The following is a 16,030-nucleotide window of genomic DNA, read 5'->3' on the forward strand; positions in this document are numbered from 1 at the left end:
ACTGGACACGTGTATTATGGAAATTTTAAAAATTAGTTCCAGCTTCCTCTGAAAGCTTCAAGCAACTTAAAGTAACATTGGGGGGAAAACGTCTAATCCATCACACCAAACTCCACGTGTCAATCTAATCAAGAATTTGATTGTAGATGAGGGACATTTTTCCCCAGGGGAAATTTATTCATTTGAGTTTAGGGAGCAAAGTTTCAGAAGAAGTAAGAGGATATATAATAGATATTATTTTGGTCAAATATTATGTTTCTTCTGCTTTATACCAAATATTACAAAACATTTTCCAGACTTAAAAATCGGATAGCATTTGTTTTAAATTATTCCTTTTCATAGACTATCACTGGCTCCATAAGCCTTTTATAATAAAAACGATATGCATAATTTAATTACATTATACTTTAGAATGTGAAAAGGTACATTTTGTCTTTTAAATGAAAGGCAGAATCTCAAGGTAATTCACTGAAAACAAATATATATTCAGTGATTAGATTGGTAAAAGTATTAAAGCACTCTAAGTGAAAAATATAAATTTTTATGAGTTAGCCAAAGGAAAACCTTCAGTGGAATGAAAAACTATATGGTAAAAATTTACATTTCTCTTGATGTGGTGCTAAAAAGCAGACCGCTTATGAGATTTGCTGTTTATTCCTGATCTCCACATGACATGAGGTGTGCCTGAGATCGCGGCCTGGAAATATGCTTACCGAGGGAAGAATACTGACAGGACCAGGAGCTGTGGCATTACTAAATCATAAGCCACACTCTAGGAGGGACACGCATTCACTGTCATTTTGTAATGCAAGCAGAAAAGAAAAAATTACTCCTGAATCTCATATATTAGTAGAAAAAAATGTGTGTTGTTTCAAGATAAAGAGAAAATAAAGGTAAAATAGAAAAAAGGATTGGGAGAATTTCCAACAAGGTTGGAAATTGATCAACACTCACTGTCAGCATCTTTCACACAATCAAATCCATTGTTTAAAGGTGAAGTTGTGGTTAGTAAAACTAACAAATTATATAACGCAGTATTGTAGCCTTTATTGAAATCTGTATTGTACATTATATCGCAAAATCTTTAAGATTGGTGTATTGTCATATTTTTTTTAAATAATGGACTTCTGAAAAATAAATACAAGTAAAATATACTGCTAAAATTACTGCAGTTTTAGTGGTCTCAGAAAAAGGAAAAGCCTATGAAATGTATATAAGTTAATATCAGAGAAAAATAATGAATTTCTTTCCATTTATATCAGGGAAGAGAAATTACTCTCTCCCTTCCAGGAGGAAAATGACATTCTGGTTTGGCCACTGTTGAATTTCAAACTAGCTTATTTTAAATCGAACTTCATGCAGAAATAGGGTGAAATGTGCTAGTTTTAAGAAATGACTACACATATAGTTTACAAAAAATAAAAACCTTCAAGGGGAAAAAATAAAATCAATAATATCTGGCTCATTCTTTTTTTGAGCTACACAAAAGTGAATAATCATATCAACAGTTTCACTTTTTAACTGGTTATTATTGAAACACATTCATGCTATTGAAATGCAAAGGTAAAACAGAATTGGTAGTACATCTGCGACTAAATAGTGAATGTTGTTAAATGTAAAGAATAAATATACTTCCACAAATGTGAAACATTAATAAGGGGTTTAACGTATTAAATCTATTTAAATAAAATCTAACAAAATAAAACTATATAGAGAAAACTTGAATACAGACATACGCACATCAAATTTCTAACACTGTCTATCTCTGACAGTGAATACAATGAAAAGAATGAATTCTTTACAAAGTTAACATTTTGTAAATTGATTTTCTGATCTCATTAAAAATGATAAAAATGCCATCAATATTCTTAGTTTACATCAACACCCAATAATGTGCATAAAAAATTAAGAGAATTGAAGAAAATGGCATTTGCCAGGCAGTAACTGTAGAGTCCAAAGAGCTCGTTCTATCATGAGTAAAGCCAGACTTTCCTTAAAACTATGGTGATTATGAAGAATTATTAGAATTTTTCATGTTTTTTTCTATTAATTATGAAGCAATTGCGATAGACCTGCAATCCTCAAAAGCTTTTCAATGACAAAGATGCTATGGGTGGAGCACTCCATCTGCTCATGGGAGATGGATAATCAGATAAAATAAATCTTTCCTCAAAATTGAAAGGCTATTTTTGAAATTGAAAAGGCTAGTTTTATGTTTTATGAAATACCAATAACTCACTAAATTTTATTCATCTCAGATAAATTGGTAACATAACAATGGTAACTAATTATCATTAGTATGATAACAGTGATAATAATTAGTTATAATGATTAAGATTAAAAAATGATAAATCACAATTCTGAAGACATCTTGAAGGCCTTCAGTGTCCATGTTCAAAGCATTTAAGAGCCGTTCTCTTCCTCCCCTGAAAAATTCTGTCCTAAGTCCATGGAGCAAAGATGGAGCAAAGCAGACATCCTAGATATGTGTGTGTCAGGGAGGGGTGGCAGGGGCTGAGAGTGCAAGCAGGGTGAAGGTGGTCCACACTAGGACACTGGTGTCAGAGCCCTAGCAGGGCAAGAAGGGTATCCCCGCAAAGAAGAGGGGAAGCTTGGGTGGGGAACCAGAGCCCCATCTGAGTAGGGAGGGCATCTATGCAGAGGAAATGGGAAGCTGGCATTGGGTGTCAGCACCTGAGCAGGGTAAGGGGTGTCCTAGGGCAGGGAGTTTGAGCGTAAGCAGGATAAAGAAGAGCATCTTCAAGGAGTGCTCGCCTGGTGCTGGTGGCAGAGCTCAAGCAGGGACAGGAGAGCATCCATGTTGAGAATGACCTCGGGTGGGGTGTTGGAGACCAAGTAGAGGGGAGATGGGGGACATAGTGAGGGGTATTAGAGCTCCAGTAAGATGAGGAGATCTTCCCTGCAAAGGGGAGATAGGAAGTGTCAGAGCCCAGGTAAGGTGTGAAGCTGTCCACGTGGAGGACAGAATATGGAATCAGAGCTGTGACAGAGAGAGCAGATAGCCACACAGGGAAAGACCTGTCAGTGGGATTGACCAATTAAGTAAGCATATTAACAATAAGTGGAGACAGCTTTCTCACTTTAGGAGAAGGGAGTTAGAAATCCAAAAAGGGAGGAAACGAAAATAAACCCTGTAATGTTGGACTGGACTTGCAAGTATTCAAGTGAACGCAGGGTCTGTGATAGATAGATAGTAGATGGATAGGTAGATGATAGGTAGATAGGTAGATAGATGATGGGTAGATATATAGATAGGTGAATGATAGGTAGATAAACAGACAGATGATCAATGGTTAGGTAGGTAAATAGATACAGAAATAATTAAAGGTGTAAATGGATGGATATGAAAGTGATTTGGATATGCATCCACTGACATATATTTCCTGGCTCTTTCCAGCAAAAGAGCCTTGGGGCAGTGACACCACAACTGCAATGAGCACATCTAGCACTCGGATCTTAGCTTTTAAATACTGTTTTCCAAGCAAAGGAACCAGGGCTCTTTGAAGAAGTGGATAATTCCAGCGGTGAGGCAGGGAAAATACGAGATAGGACATATTGTGCCAGAAAGCAAGGAAGTACTAGAAGGATGTTGGGGACATGTCAAAAGGAAACAGAAGCCACCATGAATAGCCTCCTTCTGTCCAAATTTGGGACAACTTGAGCATAAAAATAAAACCCATTGAATAAAATTGGAAATCCACTTAGATATAAATAAATTCATGACTAAATTGAAAATTTGAAGAGCATCAGGATATTCATATAGTCTTAAAGTAGCTCCCTGCAAAATAATTATTAATTTCTAAAGGGAAAGGAGGAACTTTACAGTAGAGAAGCTTTGCAGACACCACTTCACCCAAAAGATAAAAGTAAACATAGTCAGTAATGCACAAATAGAAATCACTTGCCATCTGATGGAATTAAGTGAGAAGAACATGTTTTCACTTCTGAAATATTCTTGCCAGAATTCACAATCTGAATCTAATCAAGAGGAAATATCCAATGAAGTCCAAGTGAGGGACATATTACAAAGTAGCTGGTTTGTAATTTTCTAAAGTGTCAGGGAGGTCAGGGAAGACTGAGAATCTGTTCCAGACTGAAGGAGGCTGGGGACAGCACAACCAAACCTGTGATTCTGGACTGAATTTTTTTGTTATAAAGGATGTTGTGGGGAAAATGTGTAAAATGTAAAAGGAGCCTGAGAATTAAAATGGTAGTATCATGGTTAATTATCACTGTTAATTTCTTGATGTGATGGATGTATTGTGGTTACACAGGAAAATTTTCTTGTTTATAGGTAACACACAATAAAGAATCCATGGGTAATAGGGCATCTGTTCAGCAACTTACTCTCAAATGGGTAAGAAAAATAAAATGTTCTGTACTGAACATCCAACTTTTCTGTAAGTTTGTGATCATTTCAAAAATATATAGATTGTTTTTTAAATCTAAGTGTGGTCAGAGTCCCCCAGCCAGCAGAGGCTGCAGCTATCTGGTGGTACTTCTAGGACCTACCACTTGCCTTGGCAGCCTCCCCACAAGGAGCTGAGGAACCAGCCTCTCTGCAGTCTTGGCTCTTGGAGACACTTAGAGAAGAATGTCCTAAGAAGAGAAAGTTCCTCTATCCTTTGGAGACTAGCACTTGCTCAAAAGTCCAGGCTTTGACTGACAGCTGTAGCCCCAGTGACTCCTGCCCTTCCTAGCAGTTGAGGCTTGGAGATCAAATAATCCTTTGTCTAAATAGTGAATGTTGTTAAATGAAAAGAATAAATATATTTCCACAAATGTGAAACATTAATAAGGGGTTTAACTTATTAAATCTATTTAAATAAAATCTAATAAAATAAAACTATATAGAGAAAACTTGAATACAGACACACGCACATCAGATTTCCAACACTGTCTATCTGACAGTGAATACAATGAAAAGAATGAGTTCTTCAGCTGGGCTCCCTAGTGAGCAAAACTGAATCCAGTCTGTAACTAAATCCTTCTAAGCAGCCTAAAGTGCCTACAACTCCAAGGCGAAAAGTGTGATTCATTCTTTGGAAACCCTGAGGGCAGCTGAATGCACCATGCCTCACATCTCTAACATCCTTGATCAGCACGTAAGACCTATGACCCTCCAGTTATTTCTTTTCTCAGGTATTCTTCTTCCACGAGCCAACCTTGAATGATTCCCCACCATCTCAGATTTTCACCTGTGACTCGTGGAACCCTCCTCGGTAGTTAACCAGCATCATTCCATCCTCCACCCATCTCTGTTGGTTCTGTCCACCTCCTGGCTCAGATTCCTGGCTGCTCCTAAGGAAATCGCTATCCCCAAAGCTCTCTCAAGTAGAGTCAGGTGATTTGTCCACACCTCATTTATCCACTCCTCAGGCTGAGCATCACTTTCTTTTGCTTCTTTCAAACTACTACAGTAAGTCCTCTACATGCGAATGAGTTCCATTCCGAGAACGTGTTTGTAAGTCCAACAAAGTTAGCCTAGGTACCCAACTAACACAATTGGCTACATAGTACTATACTGTAATAGGTTTATAATGCTTTTCACACAAATAATACATAAAAAACAAACAAACACACAAAATAAAACATTTTTAATCTTACAGTACAGTACCTTGAAAAGTACAGTAGTACAGTACAACAGCTGGCATACAGGGGCAGGCATCGAGTGAACAGGCAAGAAGAGTTACGGACTGGAGGAGGGAGAGGAGGTGGGAGAGGGTAGAGCTGAAGGATCCTCAGCAATAGGAGACGGAGGCCAAGCTGCATAACCACTTGTAGGGGATGCACACGTGTGACAGTGTGTGCCAGACACATGAACTAACTTACGTGATTGGACATGCGAACGCACGTTTGCATCTTTGAAAGTTTGCAACTTGAAGGTTCGTACGTAGGAGACTTGCTGTACTCATCCACCCTCACATAAGAACCACTGCCCCGTTGGGGCTCAGGCTATCTGACTGTATCATCTTTATCTCTATTCATTGAACTTACTTGCCAATGTGACCATACCCTTGTTTACTCAAGACGTTAGCAGCTATTTGTCTTCCCTGGGTCCGGCCGCTCCTGCATGTCTCAGTAGATGACCACCAACACCTTGCCTCTCAATTCCTTAACAATCTTATTTCCAATGACCTTCCCTTCCAGGTCTCTTCAGCTGTTCCCTCCCTTGTATACAACTGGATCTTGTCATCTCCTGGCACTTGTCTCCACCTCTGAATATTTAAATGCATTATGCAACTGTTCCACATCAACCTCCCCTCCTTCAGGATCTCATACATAATGACCCCCATTGCACTTGACCTCCTACTTCATAGAGGTCGTTTCTTGCCCCTTTTATTATCTCCATCCGTCTTCCCCATCCTGATTTCATTTCTTTCCAGCTTTCACTCCATGCTTTACCCTTTGGGTCAATGTCCTCAGATTCATTTGCCCTTTTGTTCTTCCTCCATACCCACCTTAAAGCTAGGTCATTCCAAATGTCTGCTCTCTAGAGAATTCACACAACTGGCCAGATTCGTGCCACTAGAAAGGTATGGCTTTGCTCTCAACCAAACGTTCAGCGTTACCCAGAGACTCTTCTGTGTGTACTCGGCATCCCTCTGTGCCATTTTCCAGCGTGGCAATTTCAGATCCCTTGCTTTTCTCAGACTTCTTACCCTAATTCCTCCCCTGTCACTCTTAGCAGCAAATCTTGCTAGAAGATCTCAGAGAAAAGAAAAGCAAGAGAATTCCCTCAATTCCTGCCACTGAATTTAAAACTTAATCTTCATCCACGTCCACCATTTCCTCTTTCCTCCTGTTCCAACGGGAGAGGTGTCTCCTCCAAGGCTGCTTCCTCAGTCTGCACTCTGGATCACAGTACACCTTATGTCCTCAAGGACTGCTTTACTGATTGTCCCCTCTCTTTATATCTTCAGTCTTTCATGTGGATTTGTTAACATCAATATTTAACATGCTCAATTTTCTCCCTTCCTGATAAACAGTCCCTCCTTTGGCCTATGACACCATCGCTCTGACCACCTTCTGCTTCTAGATGAGCTACCATCATCCATGTTTTCCTCCAATCTGTTTTTCAGTCTGTAGTCAGTGTTACTGTTTAAAATAGAAATCTATTTTCATGGCTGCCCTGCTTAAAAACTTCCAAAGGCTCCCCTTGCCTCCAGGATGAAATTCAAAATCTTTAATGTGGCTTATGAGACCCTTTACAACTTCTCCTGTGCTTACCTCCTTGAAAACTTGAGTTCAGTCCGCACCTCCCACCCCTCCCTCCCACTTCCACTCCCACTGCCCACCCCCCAATATACATAGCTACATACTTGTAATTTCTGGAACGTATCTCTCATCTCTGGAATTTTGAAAATATGTCTAGTTCTGATTAGGACATTCTTCCCTCTGTTCTCTACTTGGATAAATTCTTGTCATCCTTTATGTTTCAGTTTGATGTTGTTTCCCCTCTAAGATTTTCCTGACACCCCAAGACTGTCTGATAATGTGCCCTCATGGTTCCTGGTACTCATCTTCTGTCTTGGTCCTTGACACACTCTTGGAATTCGCTGTTTACTCGTGTTCACTAGGATGTCAGTGCCTCAGGGCAGGATCGGTTGTGCTTGATTGTCTCTCTCTTCCTATTGCCTAGTTCCGTAGCTGGCACAAAGTGGATGCACAGAGTGGTAAACATTTGTTGAATGAATGAATGGATCCAATCAAATATAATTTAAAAAATTATATTATGCTGGCAAAGAAATTTTAAAGTTAAAAAATTCGGGAAACTGAATGATTCAAATGCAGCTAAAATGCATCAAAGTTGGCGAGCGGGATCTTCTTATTTAATGCAATAATTATAATTAAGGGAAACCATCTCACTTTGGCGGGGTGGGGGGATGTTGTAGAGATGATGAGGGTGGAGAATTTTAGGAGAAGACATTGATACTATTTTAAAGACCTGTCTAGAAGTTTCTTTCCTTATCTTTAGGGATTAGAATACCTGTTCAAAAAAGGGATAAAATAAGTTTTACTTTAGAAGCATTCACTGAACTGTGATGGAGGGATAAGTGGAAAGAAAAAGAAGTATTTAATCAATCATTCCAGAAAGAACTCAAGGCCTTAACTGCTCCTATTTCTCCTGTTTTATCAACCAGTCCTTCCCTTGACCTGACATCACTGCTACGATCACTGCCTACTTTCTACGGGTTACTATAGTCCACATTTTCCTGAAATGTATTTTCAGATTTGTAACTTATTTATCTTTTTGTCCACAGTGCCTGACGTAGTACTTGGCACAAAGTACCCCCCAATAAATACTTGTCAAATAAACAGATGAAAGAGAGCAATGGCTTCTTTGATCCAAGTCTATAATTCTCCTTTCCAGGTTGTTCTTCAAAAGGAATTGCAACGCTTTTCCTTATCATATACTTTCTCCTGTGAGATTTTGGGAATATCTAGATGCTTATCATGATTAACACCTCATATTTTCACACAATTCTATTGCATGTTCAGTGGTTATACAACATTTTTATGAGAAGCTCTCTGCTGTGATGATAACTACAATTATCACATTCAGGTTTCACTTTGCCCATGTGAAAGCATGAATCTCAGGAAAACGGTGCCTCCTGTAAACTTCATTATTTAAGAAATTGGGAACAGTCGACTTCCCCCGCCTTTCCCCTTATCAGTAAATTGGCCATTATCTGCATTCTCCCAGAATGACCGTACCATGATCTTTACCTTTTCCCTTATCTTCAGAAACATATTTCGGTGTGTTTGCTCACCCAGTCTCTTTTCCCATTTTCTTCCTATCCCGTTGACTGGTCATGAGAGCAAAATTATATAAGATTGAAACAAACCCAGCTCCCAGGGCTGCTGACCAAAAGCAGGTCACAGCCCCGGGGACATCTTCTCTGCAGCACTCAACCTCACATTCCATTCTGGTCATGCTTTCCCTTGTTAATCCTGGCTCCACATGAAACCCACTTTAGAAGCCAAAGTTTGGTTAAGCACTTTTCCAGTGACCAGCTTTGGCTCTGATCTTTGTTGGCAGAGATAATTTTCAACCTATGTATATGAGTCATCTAAGTTGGCTGTTTGCTGAAATACTGCTACTTTACTTAACAGTATTTGTGAACTTCTTATAAAGTCATCACTATCCGGGAGAAAATCCGCAGTACTTTACCTTAATACATTAAGGAAAAATTATTTATTCTCTGCTCAAGGACAATTTTCTCAGGAAATTGCCCTGCAAAGGAGTAGCTTAAACTATACCAAACATGTCAAAGACACAAATAGCCTCCTGGAAAAGTTCATTTCCCGGCGAGTGAAGCCAAATATAGCTCTCTCTGTTTGTGTCAGTAACTCTGTTTTCTCTGGTTTAGTTTGTAAAGGCTAATGGCCTACCTCAAGACATTCGTCAGGATGTCCAACCCCTGACACACTCTTATCCCAAAGTACCTGCTATCTGGGTCTTGTTACATTTTCCCATGGCTGGGCCACAAGAGTTGGAATTAGCCCCCAGTTTTCTGTTCTTGTTCTGCTCATGTATTCATTCCATACCTATTTATTTTGTCCTTCCTATGTCCCAAGCATTATTATAGGGGCTGAAGATACAGCTGTACACTAGTAATTTCCTCTTTATATCCAGTGGGAGGGAATCAGAAGACAGGTGATGAATGGGGAGCTGGAGAAAAGATCAGATAGGGAAAGTGCTGTGTAGAGTCTTAAAAAGGGACTCTGAGTGAGAATAAGTGAGGGTTTGGGGAGAAGGGGTTTTAGACTGTGTGATTAGGGAAGGCTGTTCTAGAGAGACACTTAAGCAGAGAGCTAATGACAGGGACGAGCCAGGCCAGATGAGGCGATGGCCTACCCCACACAGGCCCTAAGACAGGTATAAACTTGGGGTGTTTGCAGGAGAGAAAGAAGGCACCCGAGTGTGATAGGAAAGGAGGAGGTAGTTTAAGATGAAGAAGGGTTTTCAGAAGAGCTTTACGAAGTAGAATAAGAAGATTGTGTTTTTATTCTAAGGCTCTGGAGATCGGATGGCCTGGCAGCTCTGGGGAGAATGGAGGCAGGGAGGAAAAAGGGAGGCCAATTAGGAGGCCATTGTGCGAGTCCAGGTGAGAGGGTGGCAGCTGAGACTGAGATGGTGGTGGCGGGGACAGACAGAGTAAGCAAATTTGGGAAACCTTTTAGGGGAGATACAGACAGCTTATGCTCAGATGGGGTGTGGGGAACTGAGTGAATCAAGGATGATTCCTAGGTTTTTTTTACTTCCTTTCCCTTCAATATTTGTGTTGTGTGAGCTTGAGAACCTTAGAAGTATCGTCCTCGAGAGTAAACAGGCATCCAGTGTTCCCAGAAATAACCACAAGGAAGCTTCCAGAATGAGGGAGCTAGGAAACAATATTTTATATTTTCCTCCAGACTGGGGAGGTGTGATTGATTTTAATTCGCTGGGGAAAATTTTGGGAGAGCTTTTTTGTTCACAAAGGAATTATTACAAGCAGGGAATAAGAGCTTCATTTAAGAGATATATTTTATGGAAAGCTTCTGGCATTTCATCTTAAAACAGACTACATTGACTCTTTGTCCTCAGCTCTTTTTGATTATGGAGAGACATGTGATTAACGTTTGTTTGGGGTTTTTAGCACTACTATGGTTACAGCGTGATGGTTGAAAATGTTATATCCAGCACATTATTAGTTATTCCATCTCTTGATAAAATGGACATTTAAGAACAAGGCAGAGTCTGGGAGGGCAGTAGGGGGGTGGGGAAACCCAAACTCTGTGAAATGTTTAACCTTTTCACATAGTTCAACAAAGTTTAGATTTCTGGCAAAACGCCTAGACTTTGCGAGGCTGTTCATGGTTGCAAAACCCGGCAAGACCCTAGTGCTTAAATTATTCTGGCTCAAAATTTGAGACAATGTGAAGAGAGCAAAAGGAAAGAAAAACATACACACACCCTGATAGCTACAGCTGGGCTCGTGGTACAGAGTAAGTCATTTGGAAAAGGATGCAGGGGGTGGTGAGTATTACAACCTACGATGCCTCAGAGGTACATCAAATGCCTCTGCTGAGAGAATAAACTATCCCCAAAGGGAAAGCAAGTTCTGCATTAAAGGTAAGGAAAGATCTTAAGAACACATGACCATCCAAGTATGTCATAGATTAGTAAGAATTGTTTGTTTTACAGAATCACAGCAATGTCCTTACAGAGAGCAGCGGCAAAGACCAAGGTGTCATGTCTCAAGCATTTAGTCTGGAAAGAGTTGTCTCCATCCAGAAATGCACATGTGGGTTACCATGGCTGCCAGTATCAGGGGTTGAATCTTCTAGCCAAAGAAAATGGGGGATTTGTAACCAGCTGGAAGTAATCACAAATTTCGCTACTACTGCCTTGTTGCCTTTCTTTGGTATGTGTCGACATATCTGTTGATTTGAATTCCCTGGGAGTTTCTCTAAAAGTTGTCAGAATGTATCTGTCTTTTGCAAATAAGAAAATATAAAACAATAATTATTAAAATATTAAAAATATTAATATTAAAATTATTAAATATTATGGGTGAATGTAGTACGTGTTTCCCACATATGGTCCTCAGAACTCTTAATTCTGACAGGTGGTCAGTAAATAAAGGGATGGCTTGAAAAATCAATTCAGTGGTCAGTATGATTGGGAAATATCTGAATGTCATCCCAATTTCGCTATTACATTTATTCTTCTTTTCAAAGTCTGCAGTAGTTTTACGTGTATTGCAAAGCTCTAGACAAATAGACTATCTAAGGTTTTCCAAATATATTTGGTCACAAAATTTCCCTATTCTCTTCCTCCATTTTCTTTTTTTTCTTTTTTTTTTTTTGGGTGGAGTATATCATCAAACATATGTTCTGAGGCACATACACTAGTAAACACTAATTTATATTTATATTTTATTAGTAGAATATATATCATAGATATGTCTGCAAAATAGACATACTTTCACATGTGAGTCTAAGAATAAGAGAGAGAATCTGACAAAGAGAAAAATAAATGAAGAAATAAACCACAGTAATGCAGGTTGGCCACCAATGGGTTATAAGAGATAAGAATGCTGTTACCTACAGAAAAATCCAACCACATTGACTTAAATAAACAATAAGAAACTGAAGGTAGGTTGTTTCTTGTTTTATTTCAGCACCTTAACAATGTTAGATCCAAGATTTCTGCACTTCTCTTGGCTATTCCCTCATAGTTGCAATATGGCTGCTGTGACTCTGACTCTCACATCTGCATCCTAGGCAGGAGAAAGTAGGAGAAAGGGGAAGGGTTTGGGAAAGGCTGTTCTTTAAATAAAGGAGTTAAAAATGTTTTCAGGAACCCCACAGCATAGTTGTGAATATATCTAATTGCATGGGACTGTGTCACAGAGCAAAGAGCTGTGGGAAAGATTACATTGGAATTTTATATTGATTATTGGGCTTTTTTTTTTTTTTTGGCGGTACACGGGCCTCCCACTGTTGTGGCCTCTCCCGTTGCGGAGCACAGGCTCCAGACACGCAGGCTCAGCAGCCGTGGCTCACGGGCCTAGCCACTCTGTGGCATGCGGGATCCTCTCGGGTCGGGGCACGAACCCACGTCCCCTGCATCGGCAGGTGGGCTCTCAACCACTGCGCCACCAGGAAATCCCCTATTGGGCATTTTTTGGTGTGACTTATGCAGTAACAGAAATGAGGCAAGTACAGGAGTTTGGAATGATTTGTATGTACCTGTATTTTGATCTATAGAAATATGGAAGTAGAATGTGTTATTTTAGGTACATTCCTTTAGGCGAATTTTTTGACGTATCTAGGTCCTTCTGAAACAAAGTGATAAAATATCCCACCTTCTTTTGCTGTCTGGGGAATAGTATACTCTCTTAAAAAAAACACTCATGCATGCAAACACACATACAGTTTTAAGCTGGGTTGGGAGCAGACATGCCCTCCATCCCTGGAAACACTGTCTAGTGTCTTGTCATCCAGATCTAGGTCAGTCACTTGCTGGAGGACAAAATGTTCTGGGGCTTTTCCTCAGGTTACTAGTAGACATTGTTGCTTTTACTAGATTGGATCTTTCAGGACCTAATTCAATCCATGGCTTAAAACATGAAAGCATTTAGAGACCTCTAAGATAATTACCATTTTTTTTCACTCTTGGAGCTCTTAATGGGGATAAACATACAGTTGGAAACAAATTGGTTCAGTTTGCTTATGAAATTTTCTTTGATAGTGAGACACAAACATGTTGCTACAGCACTGTTCTCCCTGAAATGGAATTTATTAAAGGAAATCCCATGATGAAACTCATAGAAGGGGCTATCCACTATTAGTCTGTGAATTACCAAAAAGCAACATTTGCTATAAAGTGATTTCTTCTAAAAAATGGCAATTATGTGGACCTCAGATTCATGTTACAACAAAATTCCACTAATATTCCTCTGGCATAGAAACTCAAAGCCTGTTTCTTCTTATTTTTCATTATAAAAGTAATATAAGCCTCATTATCAACATTTTGAAACATAGAGAAAAATACTACTCTGAATCCAATAATCTTAAACATGATTGTGAAATCTTCTCTTCTTTATGTTTTTTTTACATCTTTTTTTCTTCACTCACTGCTGTGTTGTAAGCATTGTTTTCATGATAACAATCTAATCTCATACTATTATATGAACAATTAGTCTGTTTCCTTTTTTTTTCTCAAAGTGTTTTGAACCCATATTATCATTCCTCTTATAGTAGTAGTGTTCTTGCCCATAGATGCAGAAGTTATTCATTAATACATTTAATCCTTCAATGTATGTATTGATACCTACTCACCATGTGCCCAGAAACCATGGGGAGTACAGAAGAGCAATAGTGGTCCCTTGAGTCAGGAGTATGTGGGTAAGTAATGCGTAAGGGGTTCACAAAACTACCCATTTATAGAAGGTAATTATAAAAGACAGTAGGTGCTATGAGGGGTTGACAGGAGTGAGAAAACACTGAGATTGGAAGTGAAATCACCATGTAGCCTGGGTATGGTGTGGATTTAGAGAAGTGGAGACAGTCCAGCTAGAAGCCCTTCCAGGCACAGGCAGAAAAGGGTGGAAAATCAGGGACTGTGTTTAAGGAGTAGTTAAATTTATGCCTGGTCTGCATAATGGAGTTTATTTTAACCTCAGTTTCCTGCATTTCCTAAGGAAAATGATCTGGAGCCTTTCTATGCTGAAAATGACCTCAGTTCTCTTCTTTACTTGCATGTACAGATTCCATCAGCGAGTGCGTGTTCGACAATGACTAGACACAAGGTCTCCTTTGTTCTAGTGTGAGCTGCTCTTCCCAGATTCATGCTCTTTGCTGTCATCTTTTGCAAAATCTAAAAAAGGAAAGCCTCATTTCAAAGAAAAATATCAGAGCCATTTGTACCTTTGCATACTCAGCCTTACGAGAACGTTCATATTGACTCATGTATTTTAGGTAAAAGCTGGAGCTATTATTTAATCTGAAAATGCCTCTGTGTTTTATTTTGTAAGAACAGTATTGAAATGTACATGCAAGTTGGGGAAGTTTTAGAATCAAAGTGTCAGAGCTGGAGAGGCCCTCTCACAGATTACTTATATCACCCAGCCAATGTTTCTCCAACACTGCATTTCTTTAGGTGTTATGTTTTCCTATTAAATGGAAACATTACCTTTAGGACCAAATGCAAATTATATAAAACCAGATCCTTAAGCACAGTATCTGAGTCCCTAAAGCTTCTCAGAACACAGATTAAAAAGTACTTGTTTCATCTTTCTGCTCATCTTACAGATAGGGAAGTTGAGTCCTAGAAAATGAAGAAGCCATGAAGGATCTATTGCCTTGAATTCCATTGTGAAAGCAGGTATATTCAGGGTCCAACTTCTTGGCTGACTTTAAGCCTTTAAATCAGAGATGAATGCATTGGGCTGGGCCATAGTAAGTAGCTCTACTCTTAATTCTTCTAACTTCCTTCTTTGAGAGAAAAGAAAAAAACAATCGCTCTCTTTTCTAGGGCCAGGATGCAGGGGCGATGAGAAGGGTATTCCCTGGTAGTCTGCCACACCCTCTACTTCTGGTTCGTCTGGGTCGCCCACATGTGGGCTTCCTCTTCCCAATGGAGCTGGGAGGCTCCTAACAGCACATCTGCTGGTTCAACAAGGTACCAAGCAAGACTGGGTCCCAGAGCAGTAATTCTCATTCTTAAAGAAAGACGTGGGACCGAAAAAATAATTTTTATTTTCCTGCTTGTTCCCAGTTGTGAACCTTGAAATTCTTCTAGTGAGTTGATTCTATTATACTAGACAATTATAAGAAAAATATTTAAAATGTAAAGACTTTCTGGTTCAGTACTTCTACTGGTACCTAATACGCCCTGATGCTTCACTGGCAAAAATGTTACTAAGGTAGGATTACCTTTTCATTCACACTGATAGTTTTTTGATTAAATCGACTCACAGGACAAATGGCCATGTTTACAACACGGCTGACCTATGTTAGGTGTATCTTGCAGGGACCGCAAATTACCGAACTGTGAACCAAATATAGCACACAGATTTGCTCTTAAAACTTAAAAATTAAGAGATTTCATATGAATATCCAGTTTCCCAGTGTCTCTTGAAAAAAATCAGAAGATTGGGCAATACTGTGTCCAAAGTCTTAAGGATTGCTGACAGGGTAACATTTGACCAAAGCTGTGCAGCATCTCGCCCCTGTAGACGGGACATGCATTCTTCAGTTTGCTACCATTCCTGGTGGGTAGGCTGGTGCTTTCCTTCTGGTGGACGATATTCATTTGTATCCACGTCTTTATTAAAACTGAGACAGGAAATAGTTGACATGGGCGGGGGCATGTTCTTTTTATATAGAATTTGACTAATGTACATAATTTATATAATGTACATGATTTTATGGGCATTTGAGTCTGCTACCCCTGTACAGTGTGAGAACAGGTAATACTGTGTTCTGCTAATTCTAAGATGCGCATTTTCCCTCA

The sequence above is a fragment of the Globicephala melas genome, chromosome 5 (genome assembly GCF_963455315.2).
Source record: "Globicephala melas chromosome 5, mGloMel1.2, whole genome shotgun sequence".
In the NCBI taxonomy this organism is placed as follows: Eukaryota; Metazoa; Chordata; class Mammalia; order Artiodactyla; family Delphinidae; genus Globicephala; species Globicephala melas.